General features: G+C 36.4%; 2 long non-coding RNA genes across 16 annotated transcripts in view; one reads left to right on the forward strand and one right to left on the reverse strand.

Annotated features, from left to right (window-relative positions):
- LOC140712033 (uncharacterized) overlaps positions 1 to 13,954 on the forward strand; it is a 257,877-nt gene that overhangs the window by 241,365 nt on the left and 2,558 nt on the right. For 8 of the 13 annotated variants that reach the window (XR_012093464.1, XR_012093452.1, XR_012093457.1 and 5 more), the window contains one exon: positions 6,089 to 6,183. The exons of the other annotated variants lie outside the window; for them this stretch is intronic. This is a non-coding gene — a long non-coding RNA (uncharacterized lncRNA). The remainder of the gene's footprint in view (positions 1 to 6,088; positions 6,184 to 13,954) is intronic. 13 annotated transcript variants of the gene reach the window in all.
- LOC103238493 (uncharacterized) overlaps positions 1 to 13,954 on the reverse strand; it is a 634,265-nt gene that overhangs the window by 106,711 nt on the left and 513,600 nt on the right. The gene's annotated exons all lie outside the window — the stretch shown is intronic.

Consider the following 13,954-nt stretch of genomic DNA (forward strand, 5'->3'; position numbering starts at 1 on the left):
GAAAAAAAGGGAATCCTCTCTAACTCATTTTATGAGACCAGCATCATCCTGATACAACAACAACAAAAGAATTTTAGACCTATATCCCTGATGAACATCGATGCAAAGATCCTCAGTAAAATACTGGCAAACTGAATCCAGCAGCACATCAAAAAGCTTATCCACCATGGTCATGTGGGCTTCATCCTTGGGATGCAAGACTGGTTCAACATATGCAAATCAATAAATGTAATCCAGCATATAAACAGAACCAAAGACAAAAACCACATGATTATCTCAATAGATGCAAGAAAGGCCTTTGACAAAATTCAACAGCCCTTCATGCTAAAAACTCTCAATAAACTAGGTATTGATGAGACATATCTCAAAATAATGAGAGCTATGTATGACAAACCCACAGCCAATATCATACTGAATGGGCAAAAACTGGAAGCATTCCCATTGAAAACTGGCACAAGACTCACTACTCCTATTCAACATAGTGTTGGAAGTTCTGGCCAGGGTGATCAGGCAGGAGAAAGAAATAAAGCGTATTCAATTAGGAAAAGGGGAAGTCAAATTTTCCCTGTTTGCAGACGACATGATTGTATATTTAGAAAACCCCATCATCTCAGCCCAAAATTTCCTTAAGCTGATAAGCAACTTTAGCAAAGTCTCAGGATACAAAATCAATGTGCAAAAATCACAAGCATTCCTATACACCAATAACAGACAAACAGAGAGCCAAATCATGAGTGAACTCCCATACGCAATTGCTTCAAAGAGAATAAAATACCTAGGAATCCAACTTACAAGGGATGTGAAGGACCTCTTCAAGGAGAACTACAAACCACTGCTCAACAAAATAAAAGAGGACACAAACAAATCAAAAAACATTCCATGCTCATGGATAGGAAGAATCAATATTGTGAAAATGGCCATACTGCCCAAGGTAATTTATAGATTCAGTGCCATCCCCATCAAGCTACCAATGACATTCTTCACAGAATTGGAAAAAACTGCTTTAACGTTTATATGGAACCAAAAGAGAGCCCACATTGCCAAGACAATCCTAAGCCAAAAGAACAAAGCTGGAGGCATCACACTACCTGACTTCAAAGTATACCTCAAGGCTACAGTTACCGAAACAGCATGGTACTGGTACCAAAACAGAGATGCAGACCAAGGGAACAGAACAGAGCCCTCAGAAATAATACCACACATCGACAACCATCTGATCTTTGTCAAACCTGACAAAAACAAGAAATGGGGAAAGGATTCCCTATTTAATAAATGGTGCTGGGAAAACTCACTAGTCACATGTAGAAAGCTGAAACTGAATCTCTTCTTTACACCTTATACAAAATTTAATTCAAGATGGATTAGAGACTTAAACATAAGACCTAAAACCATAAAAATCCTAGAAGAAAACCTAGGCACTACCATTCAGGACATAGGCATGGGCAAGGACTTCATGACTAAAACACCAAAAGCAATGGCAACAAAAGCTAAAATAGACAAATGGGATCTAATTAAACTAAAGAGCTTCTGCACAGCAAAAGAAACTACCATCAGCGCGAACAGGAAATCTACAGAATGGGAGAGAATTTTTACAATCTACCCATCTGACAAAGGGCTAATATCCAGAACCTACAAGGAACTCGAATTTACAAGAAAAAAAATCAAACAACCTCATCAAAAAGTGGGCAAAGGATATGAACAGACACTTCTGAAAAGACATTTATGCAGCCAACGGACACATGAAAAAATAACATCATCACTGGCTATCAGAGAAATGCAAATCAAAACCACAATGAGATACCTTCTCACACCAGTTAGAATGGCGATCATTAAATAGTCAGGAAACAACAGGTGCTGGAGAGGATGTGGAGAAATAGGAACACTTTTACACTATTGGTGGGACTGTAAACTAGTTCAACCATTGTGGAAGACAGAGTGGCGATTCCTCAAGGATCCAGAACTAGAAATGCCATTTGACCCAGCAATCCCATTACTGGGTTTATAACCAAAGGATAAATCATGCTGCTGTAAAGCCACATGTACATGTATGTTTATTGCGGCAGTATTCACAATAGCAAAGACTTGGAACCAATCCAAATATCCATCAATGATAGACTGGATTAAGAAAATGTGGCCCTTACACACCATGGACTACTATGCAGCCACAAAAAAGGATGAGTTCATGTCCTGTGTAGGGACATGGATGAAGCTGGAAACCATCATTCTGAGCAAACTGTCACAAGGACAGCAAATCAAAAACCGCATGTTCTCACTCATAGGTGGGAATTGAACAATGAGAACACTTGGATACAGGGTGGGAAACATCATACACTGGGGCCTGTCATGGGGTTGGGGGAGCAGGGAGGGATAGCATTAGGAGATATACCTAATGTAAATGATGAGTTAATGGGTGCAGCATACCAACATGGCACATGTATACATATGTAACAAAGCTGCATGTTGTGCACATGTACCCTGGAACTTAAAGTATAATAATTTAAAAAAAGAAGAATTGTTCTCATTCACCATTCTGCTTTCCTGAAGTTTAACATCCAAACACATGACTTCCTTGAGTTATTTAGTTCTCATCAAAATATTGCAAAAGTGAGTGTTATTTTTAGAGGCTAGATGAAAATTTTCTATCCTTTTCCTTTGGGAAAACTAAAATTATTATTTGGGAAAACTAAAATTGAGGGCTTTCAAAGATAATAGGTAGGCTCAAATAAAAACATTGTCCTAGCATAGGTCAACAGAAGCCAGTAAAGTCATATGATAACACATTTTAAAGCCAATAATTCATTTGTTCTATATTTTAAAATTGTTAATGTAGTAAAAAGAAAATAAAAGTCCATCTACATCTTTGCCAAAATGCAAATGATCTAGTCTGGGAATTTGGGTTCTCTTGAATTGCATGGCAGTGTAGCCTAAAAGAAGGGCTTAGGGGTAAGAAATAACCTGAGGTTTGAAACTTCACTCCATCAACCTATTATTGGGTCATCTTATTTGATTTCTTTATCCTCATTTTCATCTGCACAGTGAATGAGGACAACAGCAGTGCTGATATGAGGACTAAATGACACAACGGATGCAAAGCACCCAGTGAGAGTGATCAGAAGGCAGATACTCAAGACTTCTTATTCAGGACTCTGCACTTCGGAGTTAGCGGCAGAAAAATTTCTCTTTTTGTGAACATCAAAAGCCCTGTTTTTTATCCTCTCCTTCCACACCTTTTCTTTCTGGTTCCTGTCCCTAAGGATAGCAATAAACCATATCTGGAAGCCCAATTAGGCATGCACAACTCCTGCCTGTCTTATCTTAATCCTGCCAGTAATAGAACAGTAATTGTTCAGAGAAACTACAAGGGAAATGGTGGGTAAGGAGAACAGACAGTGCCCCAATTGATCTCAATTACTGTCATGAAATTGAATCTTCTGTCCGACATTTAAATTTAATGCTTCTTTTCCCTGAGGATCTGTCCCTGGTTGTTGCCTCCTATTGTATCTGCGGTTGGCCTGTCACCATCTGCATTGCCCTCTTCATCAGAATGAAGGAACTGTTTTCATTTACCTAGAATTTCCTCTGTATGCTTTTTTGCTGCCTAGATCCCTGCTCTAGTCCTCTGACATTCATATTTGAATCTTTTCATTTTCTCTGGCTCAACACCCAGGGAAGAACTATGTTGTGGTTTGGCATACAAAGAATTAATTTCCATTTATGAACAAGAAGACAATTTTTCAAAACCTAAACAAGATGAGTGTAGGCTTTGCCCAAAGGATGAAAACATACTCTGAAGTGAATTATTTCCCTCTTTATTTGGGTGCAATTAGGAAAGTTAATTATGGGTAATTTTCAGCATGCATATGCTTTCACTTTGCTGATTTATAAGGAGGCATAAACATAATTAGGTGTGCATATGCATCCTCACAGTTTAATAGGCCCTGCATTCCCGGTAATGGGAAGGCTCAGCATGCTGTTGATGTGTCATTTTTCAGGCTAAGGTATAGGAAGCTTTCTTGGATTGACTATCCCCAGGAAATTACATGGAAATGCAAGGTATATAGTTATATGAATTCAGAAGTAATGGTATCTTATGATACATTCACCATCTGCTTTTCATCTTAAAAGACATTGAATGGATTTAGATGGATTTAGCAAATGTTTGTCCTTAAAGTAGCAGTTCCTTTTTTAAGTTGTAAAGTACTCTGTATTTAGAAATTAACAAATTTATAGTGTTTTAGAACTAGAAGTACATAAAAAAGCATCCAATTAAGATGAGGTTGTTCAGACTCATTGAATTGAAGCGATCTTCCCAAGGTTATGTAGTTTTTGAGAAATCTACAAATGAGTTGGCGAAAGATGAAATAAGTAGAATTTTTTTTTTTTTTATTGTTGATGTAGCATCTGCATTTCCCGGGAATCCCAGCTTTAGTACCAGCAGGATCAGCTACATAATTTGCAGGGCCCAGTGCAAAATAAAAATTCAGGTCGCTTGTCCAAAAATTAAGACTTTAAAGATGATAACCACAGAGCATTAAACCAAGCACAGAGTCTTTCTAAGCCCAGGGTCCTGTTTGACTACACTGGTTGCACATCTATCAAGATAACCCTGAGTACCACAATAGTATGAGATGATATAAAATTGACCACTACAAGATAGTGAGCAGAATGACACCAAGATCAAGGTTGTGGAGAAATAATTGCAAACAGCATTTCCACGAGCAGTGGTCAGGGAACAGGAAGAAAGGTCAATATCACATCTGAGAAAGTTTATGTAATTGTTTTCGAACAACTGCTTAAATGCTAGAAACAGAACTTGTCTGATTAATCAATAGACAATGGTATGTGAGTTATGCTTGAAAGACAGCAAAATTTCTGCAACTTTCTATTTATTGGAAATTCCTTCTTTTGGAAAACAAGCAAAAGGGTAAAATAACGAAGGCATACAGTATCTTTAGAAAGACCCAGTTATAATAAAGACAATATACATATATTGTGGGAATATCTGTCATATTCCAGGCACTGTATTAGATGAAGAATGTAGAAAATCATGTCCTTTCTTCTGAGGAGCTTTCTGTCCAGCAGAAAAGATAATCTTATAAAATTACTTTCATGAAAATTAGAAAGTTCTGAGGAGTTTCAATAGTAATTTCAGAGCTCAGATAAATGAAAACAGACTAAACGAGAGCTAATTTACGACTATTGTTCCCGTACTGTATGCCAAACTGTGTTAGTGAGTCTTTTCAAAGCAGTCCTGTGAAATATATATTAGTATCCTCAATTGTGAGATGTGTAATCAGAGACTAAGATAATTTAAGTTACTCATCCATGACCACAGATACGGTAAAGGAGAGCTTTGGAATGACATTGCAGGTACATCTGATTCTGTAAGCCAGTGATTCTCAAATGTGGTTCTTGGACCAACTGCATCAGCATCAGCTAAGAACTGCTAGAAATGCAAATACTTGGGTACCACCCCATATCTACTGAATCTGAATTGCTGGTGATGGGGGATGGGTGGGCAGCCGTCTGTTTAGCAAGCCCTCCAAAGGATACTGATGTTCCCTAGAGTCTGAGATCCACTGAATTAACTAATGCTCTTTCTTCTGCCTTGTGCTGCTTTTTAGCACTTATTGGGTGCCTATTATGAGTCCAACATTCTGCTAGGTGTTTGATGTATTTTAACTATTTAATCCTTGTAATTATCTAGCTAAGGAGGTATTGTGCTTCATTTTTAGATTTAATGAAACTGAGGATTAGAGACACTAAATAACTGGAATAACGACATACTTGTTTTTATCTGTCTTACCCACTAGTAAATGAGTTAACAAGAGAATTTTTAAAAGCCTGATTCATCTCTGCATACTTTGTGCCTGAACAGGCTCAAAAGGCAGTATGTCCTCAATGAGAGCCTAGTAAATGAAGAATGGATGAGTGAATGTACTCGTCTAGGAGCAGATACACAGAAAAATAAACACTGTAAATCTGTATCTGTTTGGTTTGGAAGCCAGTCTCTTTCCATGAGAACTTGAGAAATGCTTTATGAAGATAGTATTATTTCAGCTCCCTGTTCCCTTTGTCTCATCTACAGATTAATTTTCCCATAAATTTGGAGAAAATCAGAATCCAAGTCTCATCTGTGCCCATGCTGGCATTCAGATGTATCAGGACATGGCTGTGGTACTGGTGGGTTTAATTTGTTTCTTCAAATTTGGTTTGGGGCATTTGTGAACTTCCACACTATGCTACATGAAAGAGATAAAGTATTAACAAAACATGAATTGTATGAGTCATTTTTATAGCACGGCAGGGGATTAGGGTTGTAAATACGCACTATAGAGTTTGAAGGGAAGGATGAAATGAACAAGATAGCATTATGTCTAACTTTTAACCTGATCCCTGGATTCATGCATTAGTTCTCAAGAGAGAGATTCTATAAGGAGAAGTTGAAAGAGGGAGTTGTTTCCCTGGAAACTTTGAGGGTCTGAATTAAAGTCATGCTTCTTCAATACCTCTAGTGACAAATTTCAGTATAGGGTGTAAGAATGGGTATTGTTCCTCTCTGGCATAAAAGATGAGTTGCCTCCATTGAGTGATAATTTGATAATTTTATATTTGGTAATATAGCTTTGGGTGTACTAGTAATTATCTGTTTGACATAGACTCTCCCCAGTCTCAACATTATCACTAGCCACAGAAAGGGCCCACGAATCTTCATCTGCCCTCACTGATACCACTATTATGAATGATCTTTGCACAGATAACCACCTGGCTTGCTCCCTCATTTCAAACATATCTCTGCATAAACATGTCTTCCCTGACTCACCTGTTTAAAAAGCTTGTCCTCACCTCCATCACTCTGCATTTTCTTACTCTGATTTGTCATCATTGCATTTATCACAACCTAGCATTTTGTATGTCTATTTGCCTACCTATGTATTCTCTGTCTTCTGCCATGTGAGCTCTATGAGAATAAGAACATTTTTGTTTTATTTACCCCATTCTGTTTTATACAGCCACTTGAACAGATAATATTATATCGGAGTTGTTTAACAAATATTTTTTGAATAAATTAATGACCCCAGTGCAATGAAGAATAGATGCTAGCAGCAGTGCCAGAATCAAGGCGCTATCATCAATTGACTCTTTAACAGTGTAAAAACATGGCATAAATGTCAGTGAATTATAAGTAACTCTTCTGGTGGCCTTTAGAAGTGATTGGGGCAGACTTTTCAAAAGATGCTAGACCTTATCCATTCTGTCGTTAAGGAGTAGTCTTGCAGGATTTCAATTATTACCATTAATGTGACTTCATTTGTATTTGTATCTTCGTGAAGCCTGAAGAAACCAGAGTGTGATCTTAAGTCCTCTCTATGATGAGTATGCATCAGGAACTAATGGTATCTCTTGAGTTGGAGTCAATTGATATATTTTTGGGAACATGCTTGTGCCATGTCACCTAGGGCTCAGTCTAAGTTATCCGGGTATCATTAACTTTATGAAGACTTTGAATATCCAAATTACTTTCATTTTAAACTCACCATTTCTATTTTAGGTTAATTGAATGTAAATCTTCAGTTCAAGTGCACAGAATTTGTTTAAAAACCCTGGAGATGCTTTCATGATGTACACATCTGTCATTGCTGTTGCTTATCACCGTGCCTGGGAATCTGGCACTTCATCAGCCATCTTTCTTTCCATCTAATGAACACTGTTCTCCCTGACTCAAGTGGCTTTTGTAACCCTAATCTTCTGTTTATCATAATGCCCCTCACACAGCTAAGGCAAATCATAGTTGAATATCATTACAGGTTCAATAATAACAGAAGGGAAATTCAATAGGGAAAGTTATTTGCAATTCCTACAAGATGTGACTATTCTTAGAAACTATAGACAAAGACTTTCCCATATCATAAAATTAGCTATCTGCCTGGACTAGCCCTGAAAATACTTAATATTTATATGAAAGATTACTGTCAATCACTATTTTATGTCCAGTATTGATACCTCTTCTCAGGGTGATTTACAATGGAAAAGTCATATTTCTCCTAGACAAATTCTGACCTTAAGATAACCTTGTATAATGGCCACTGATAGTACAACTCATTATACTACCGTAGTCAAAATCAGTATAGTTCTCAAGATACACAGTAATCATTGTTGAATAAGTTATGACAAAGCTGAATTTAGCCATCGCTGGTCCACTTACTTTTTAGAATTTATTCTCCCTCTACATGTGACCATAAAGATTACTGTATTTTCCTCTAAATTTTCATCCTGTATGTAGATCCTGAACAATTAGTTCTTATTGCATTGAATAATATCTTCTGATTTGCTTTGGTGTTTTTTAAGATCTCATTAAATAAGGGAAAACTGTAGGAAATTCAGAAGGTACAAATGAACAAACTAAAACATTTGTATTACTTGGTAATACAAACAGTATTACCAAACAATGACCACTCTCAAAATAACATTTGTTCTATTTGTATATATTTATAGCCATATTTAAAATTGTTTATATTGAAATATCTGTATTAAGTGGAAAATGATAAGTATTACATAATGTTTATGATTTAATAGGAGTCCATGAATAGATATGATATAAATCATTTAATCAGTCATTTGTAAGATATTTAGATTTATTCTAATCATTCACTATTTTCTGAGAGCTGTCATGAACATTCTTGTAGCTATATGCTTAACATAAATTTCTCAGGAATTTCTGGGCTAAATTACATAAATTTTTAAAAATTATGATGATAATATCAAATTGACTTCCAAGAAGATTGTGCCAATCCACGCCAACCAGGAATCCATCCGAATGACTATTGTCCTATATTTGCACCAACACTTTTATTCCTTCCCCTCGCCTCCTCCTCCCCCCCCTTTTTCCCCAATATTTAGAAATTTGGATAGTTAACCATGATTTTTAAAAGTTTTTTAGTTTGTATTTCTTTCCTAACAAGGTTTAATATTTTAAAAATATGTATTAGTCTTTTGTACTTTTTTGTTTGTTTTCTTTTTCATTATTGAACCCTCTTTTCAGTGATGCCTAACATGGAAAAGTTTGTTTCAGTTGTAGAAGACAAAATACTGGATAGTCAAATATTAATTATGAGGAATGAGGTTTCTGTCATTTAATGTTCTGAAATGTTTTCATGCCATCGTATTTGCTGAAACTCTTTGCCCACCTGGAGGGCTCCCTCCTGATGTTCTATGACTAGTGGCATCCGAACCCTCCAACACCTAGATCAAGGTATATCAAGGGTGACTAACTCCGTCCTGAAACATCTGCTCTTTGCACTACACAACGAGACTCACGGAGAAGTAGCTCACTACTTTTTCTTGAGTGGGCCTCATACAAAATTGCTTAGTTTATTTCTCTTTTGATTTTTTTTCTGCAACTACATTGCAGCTCTTCTGAGACTAGGGGCCACATCCTTGTTCTCAAAGTATTTGAGTGCAATATGACCTCCTAGTCCAATAAGAGTGTTGTGTGAGGTGAAATAATGAATAGCTATTGAGCCCTTTTCTACACCACACACTTATTGTTACTTTAAAAAAATTATATAAATTATAAAATGTGTTTTATAACTGATTTTCCTCATTTTTCTGAAATGGAAATCATAGCTCAGAGAGGTCAAACAACTTGTTCAAGTTACACAGCTAGTCAGTGGTGGGGAGAGGTGTCACACCCATATCGATGTGACTTCAGCACTTTTGTTTTTACGTCACTGTTTTCTCAGCCTTTTTAGCATGCAGCATCCCTCAACTAGGCAACAAAGTACACGCTTGACAATTTGATTTGTTATTTATCCAGGAAGAGCAAAATCTTGTGAGAACAAGTGTTTTATCCATTTCTGACTCATTTCAATTCCAAGATAACATTCTAGCTTTTATTTCAGTGAATAATGCTGGTGAGTATACACATATCTTCAAAGCTGCAATTTATATCTGCCTTACCTTCTCTTCAGAGGCCAGTAAAGATTACTGGTCATGTCAGCTCACTTCTGAGAGTAGAAATTATATTACCATTTTCTATAAAAATATTGAAACATGCACAGGCACCACACCAAAAGAGGTTGTTATATCCCATTTTCTAAAATTGCAACAAAGAGTGAGTTTACTCTCTTCAGATGCTGCATGGTGTATTCTTTTTTGTTTGTTTGTTTGACTGTGTTTTTATTTTTTAGTATCATTTCAGCTTAGAGAAACTGGTTATCTTTCACGATAGATTTTCTCTGCTGCTTGAATGCTCTGCTCACCAGGCATTGATGAGTTGGTTGTTATCATTATTATAGAAATATAAAAAGAAACAGTGCAATGAAATAACAAACAATAGTCTGAGTGATTTGGAAGCTGAATTTTGAATGCTGCATGAACATCAGGGCATGAGTTCTGGGAGGTGTGATAATATTAGTTATTAGCCTGGATCAGAGGATTTATCTTGTTTCCTTATAAGATTTAAATATTTCACTATACATTCAATATAATACAACTACATAGACATAATAGAACTTGGCTGATAGAAAATAAATATTTTATTTGTATATACACATCTTAGATAAAAATTATTCTGTGCATTTATATTTTCTTCATAGTTAATATTGTTCAATCTCTGTGAGGCATTGGGGAGAGAAAAAAAGTCCTTTCACACATTCTCTTGTATTCCCAGAATACAAGTAGGGGCTGTGGAAGGTTTTTTAAAAATCTTTTTAGTTTTTTTTTTATTTTAATTTTTGTAGATACAGGGTCTCACTATGTTGACCAGGCTGGTCTCAAACTCCTGGGCTCATGTGATCCTCTGGTCTCAGCCTCTCAAAGTGCTGGGATTCCAGGCATGAGCCACTATGCCTGGCCTATGGAAGGTTTAATTAATACTTACAGTTACCAGCATTGCAGATATTTGCTGTCTGGATAAATAAATTAATTAATAAACATAAGCATCATTTGATTCCCTTATCTACTTCACCTCCTCTGTTAATCAACTACAGAATTTTGGTCTTTCCTTCTCCTTTTTGAATTGTTTTCTCTCTGCTCACAAGACCATTATGAGAATTAGGCACCACATCTGTCCTAGGGGAGCAGTCCTATCAACTCCAAAGTCCTCTCAATCCATCACCTGGCTTCAGACCCTTGCTCATATCACACTAAATGTTATCTATTTACAAAAGAAAATGTTAGTTTTTTCCCTTGTAAAGTATCTTTTAATTAAGTAATTCATAGACAAATAATAATTGTGCATATTTATTATGTCCAACATATTTGAAATATGTATAAATTGTGGAATGGCTAAATTGAGCTAATTAGCATATGCATTACCTCACATACTTTTTTTTTTGGTGAGAACAATCAAAATCTACTCTTTGAGCAATTTTTGGGAATACAGTACATTGTTGTTAACTATGGTCACTATGTTGTACAATAAATCTCTTCAACTTATTTCTCTTATCTAACTGAAACTTTGTGTAATTTGAGCTACACCTCCCTGCCCCCTCCAATTGTTTTTAAGTTTAAAGAAATGTTACTTTATTTTATGTACAAAGCATGGTTTCTTCCATTGGGTAAATGCATTAAATAATCTATTCAAGAAAAATCACTTAGTCCAACTTGATGAACTGATCAAACACTGTTATTCAGTCCCCAAAGCTGAACAAGACACCTACAATGCCCCTCCAGCAACTCCAGGCAGCTAAGTACAGCTAAGATCTGCCATGACCCATTTTCATCTAACTTACTAGTGTCACTACTGGGAACCCCATTTTCCTAGCTCAGAATTTCCCACACTTACATTTCACTAGACCTTCTGCCACTAAACGTCCAATAGTTAAATAAATATGAGAAAGACTGGATTAAATAGGTCTTCATATTGTAGGACTTTTCCAAGCTTTTTACTCTGCAAATTTATACAGTAAATTGGGGGCAGAGAGTACTCTCTCTGTGTTTCTTCTTTCATTTTGAGCAACACCTGTCAAACACCCTGGAATTCTGGGAGAAACACTACTTTAGTCATTCTTGGGAGTGGTATTCACATATCTACCTCATTCTTTGCTCTATTACTTCGCCTTGAATAATGTCTCTGTATCCTGCCTTTTCTGTCTACTTGGATGAACTCTATGTTTGTTTGAGAAATTTTAAAAGTTTAAGTTTGTGTTTATATTAAGACAGCCAAGCTACATAGTCAGCTAGGACTAGGAAAAGTGGACTCTGGTAAAAATGTGAAGATTTTCATGGAGCAATATGTTCTAGTGACAGAGGAAAATGCTAGTCAGAAACAGGACACAAACAGGGAAGTACAATGTCATAGACTAAAGAATGAAAATGATTTCACTCTCACCGAGTAAAATCCTGTGAGAAAGTTTGATGGTGCTAAATTATACACACAAGCTGATAATTATGAGCATTACCTCATTAGAGTGGAGAAGTTTCAACTCTAATTACAGGTGTCTTATTCCTTCACGCTGCTAAAACAAAATACCCTAAATTGAATGGCATATAAGCAAGATTAATTAATTTTCGTACATTTCTGGAGGCTAGGAAGTCCAAGATCAAGGCACCAGCAGGAGCAGTTGAAACTGAGAATCTTATACAGAGCTTGTGTAAATTAAAAAAAACCTGATAAAATCTTTATAAAAAATAATTTGGAAGTAGGTATTAAATGTTCCCAGATTCTTGGATCCAGCAATTCCATTTATAGAAAACTTGTCTACAGAAAGAAGTAGAGATGTGTGCTCAGATTCATAGCCAAGGCTGTGTATTACAACAAAAGTTAGAGTAGTAAAAATTGGACAATCCAAATTCCCAAGTATATATATAATTATCAAAAGCTTTATATTCAATATGATTGGAACTGTATTAGTCTGTTTTCACACTGCTATAACAAACTACCTGAGACTAAATAATTTCTGAAGAAAAGAGGTTTCATCAACTCACAGTTCCACAGGCTTAACAGGAAGCATGACTGGGAGCCTCAGGAAACTTACAATCATGGCAGAAGGTGAAGGGGAAGCAAGCATCTTCCTCTCATGGTGGCAGAAGAGAGAGAGAGAGTGAAGGGGGAAGAGATACACACTTTTAAACCATCAGCTCCCATGAGAACTCACTACCATGAGAACAGCCAGGGGAAAATCCACCCCCACAATCCAATCACCTCCCACTAGCCCCACCTTCAACATGTGGGGATTACAATTCCACATGAAATTTGGGTGGGGACACAGAGCCAAACCATATCAGGAACAATTATAAACACATGCACATGCACACAGGCAAAAGTAGAATGGGAAAAAATAATAGTAGTTATCTCTGGATTGTGTCAGTATAGATGATAATTATAATCTTTTGCTCAGTATCTTATATGTAAAATTTCTCCATATATATTCATTCTATACTAAGAAAAATTATTATTAGGAACATTGGCATTAGTTACTAGTCTCACTTTTTATATTTGAAGATACTTAATCTTTCATATACTCGGGGAATGTCATTCCCAGTTGTTTACAGATGCTGATGTCATACTTCCAGAATTCAGATTTCAGTGTCCTGGCTTAATATTTGTATGGTTTTGAAGCCACTTACCCTCTCTAAACCTCAGTTTCCTTATCTGTAAGAGAGGGATAAAAATAATAATCACTTTGAGGGGTATTAAGGGAGTCAGAGGAAGTAATGAGTACATAGTACAACGGTTGGCATAGAGTAAATCCTCAAAATTCTATGTTATTGTGAATAACTTTAAAACAGAGACATCTACCCCAATATGTTGTTATGGAAATTAAATCAACTGATATATTTCAAAATGTCTATATTAGGACCTGGCATAGAGGAGACCTTCAATAAATATTAGCTCCACTCTGCTTTCTGTCCTGCCCTTTTCCCCTCCCTATGGAGTGTGGATGCTCCCCTCTCCAACGGAGCAGGCAGGAAGCCAGGTGCAGAGTGTGCTGCCACCTAGCGGAGCATT

This window comes from Chlorocebus sabaeus, chromosome 1 (genome assembly GCF_047675955.1).
Source record: "Chlorocebus sabaeus isolate Y175 chromosome 1, mChlSab1.0.hap1, whole genome shotgun sequence".
NCBI classification, from domain to species: domain Eukaryota; kingdom Metazoa; phylum Chordata; class Mammalia; order Primates; family Cercopithecidae; genus Chlorocebus; species Chlorocebus sabaeus.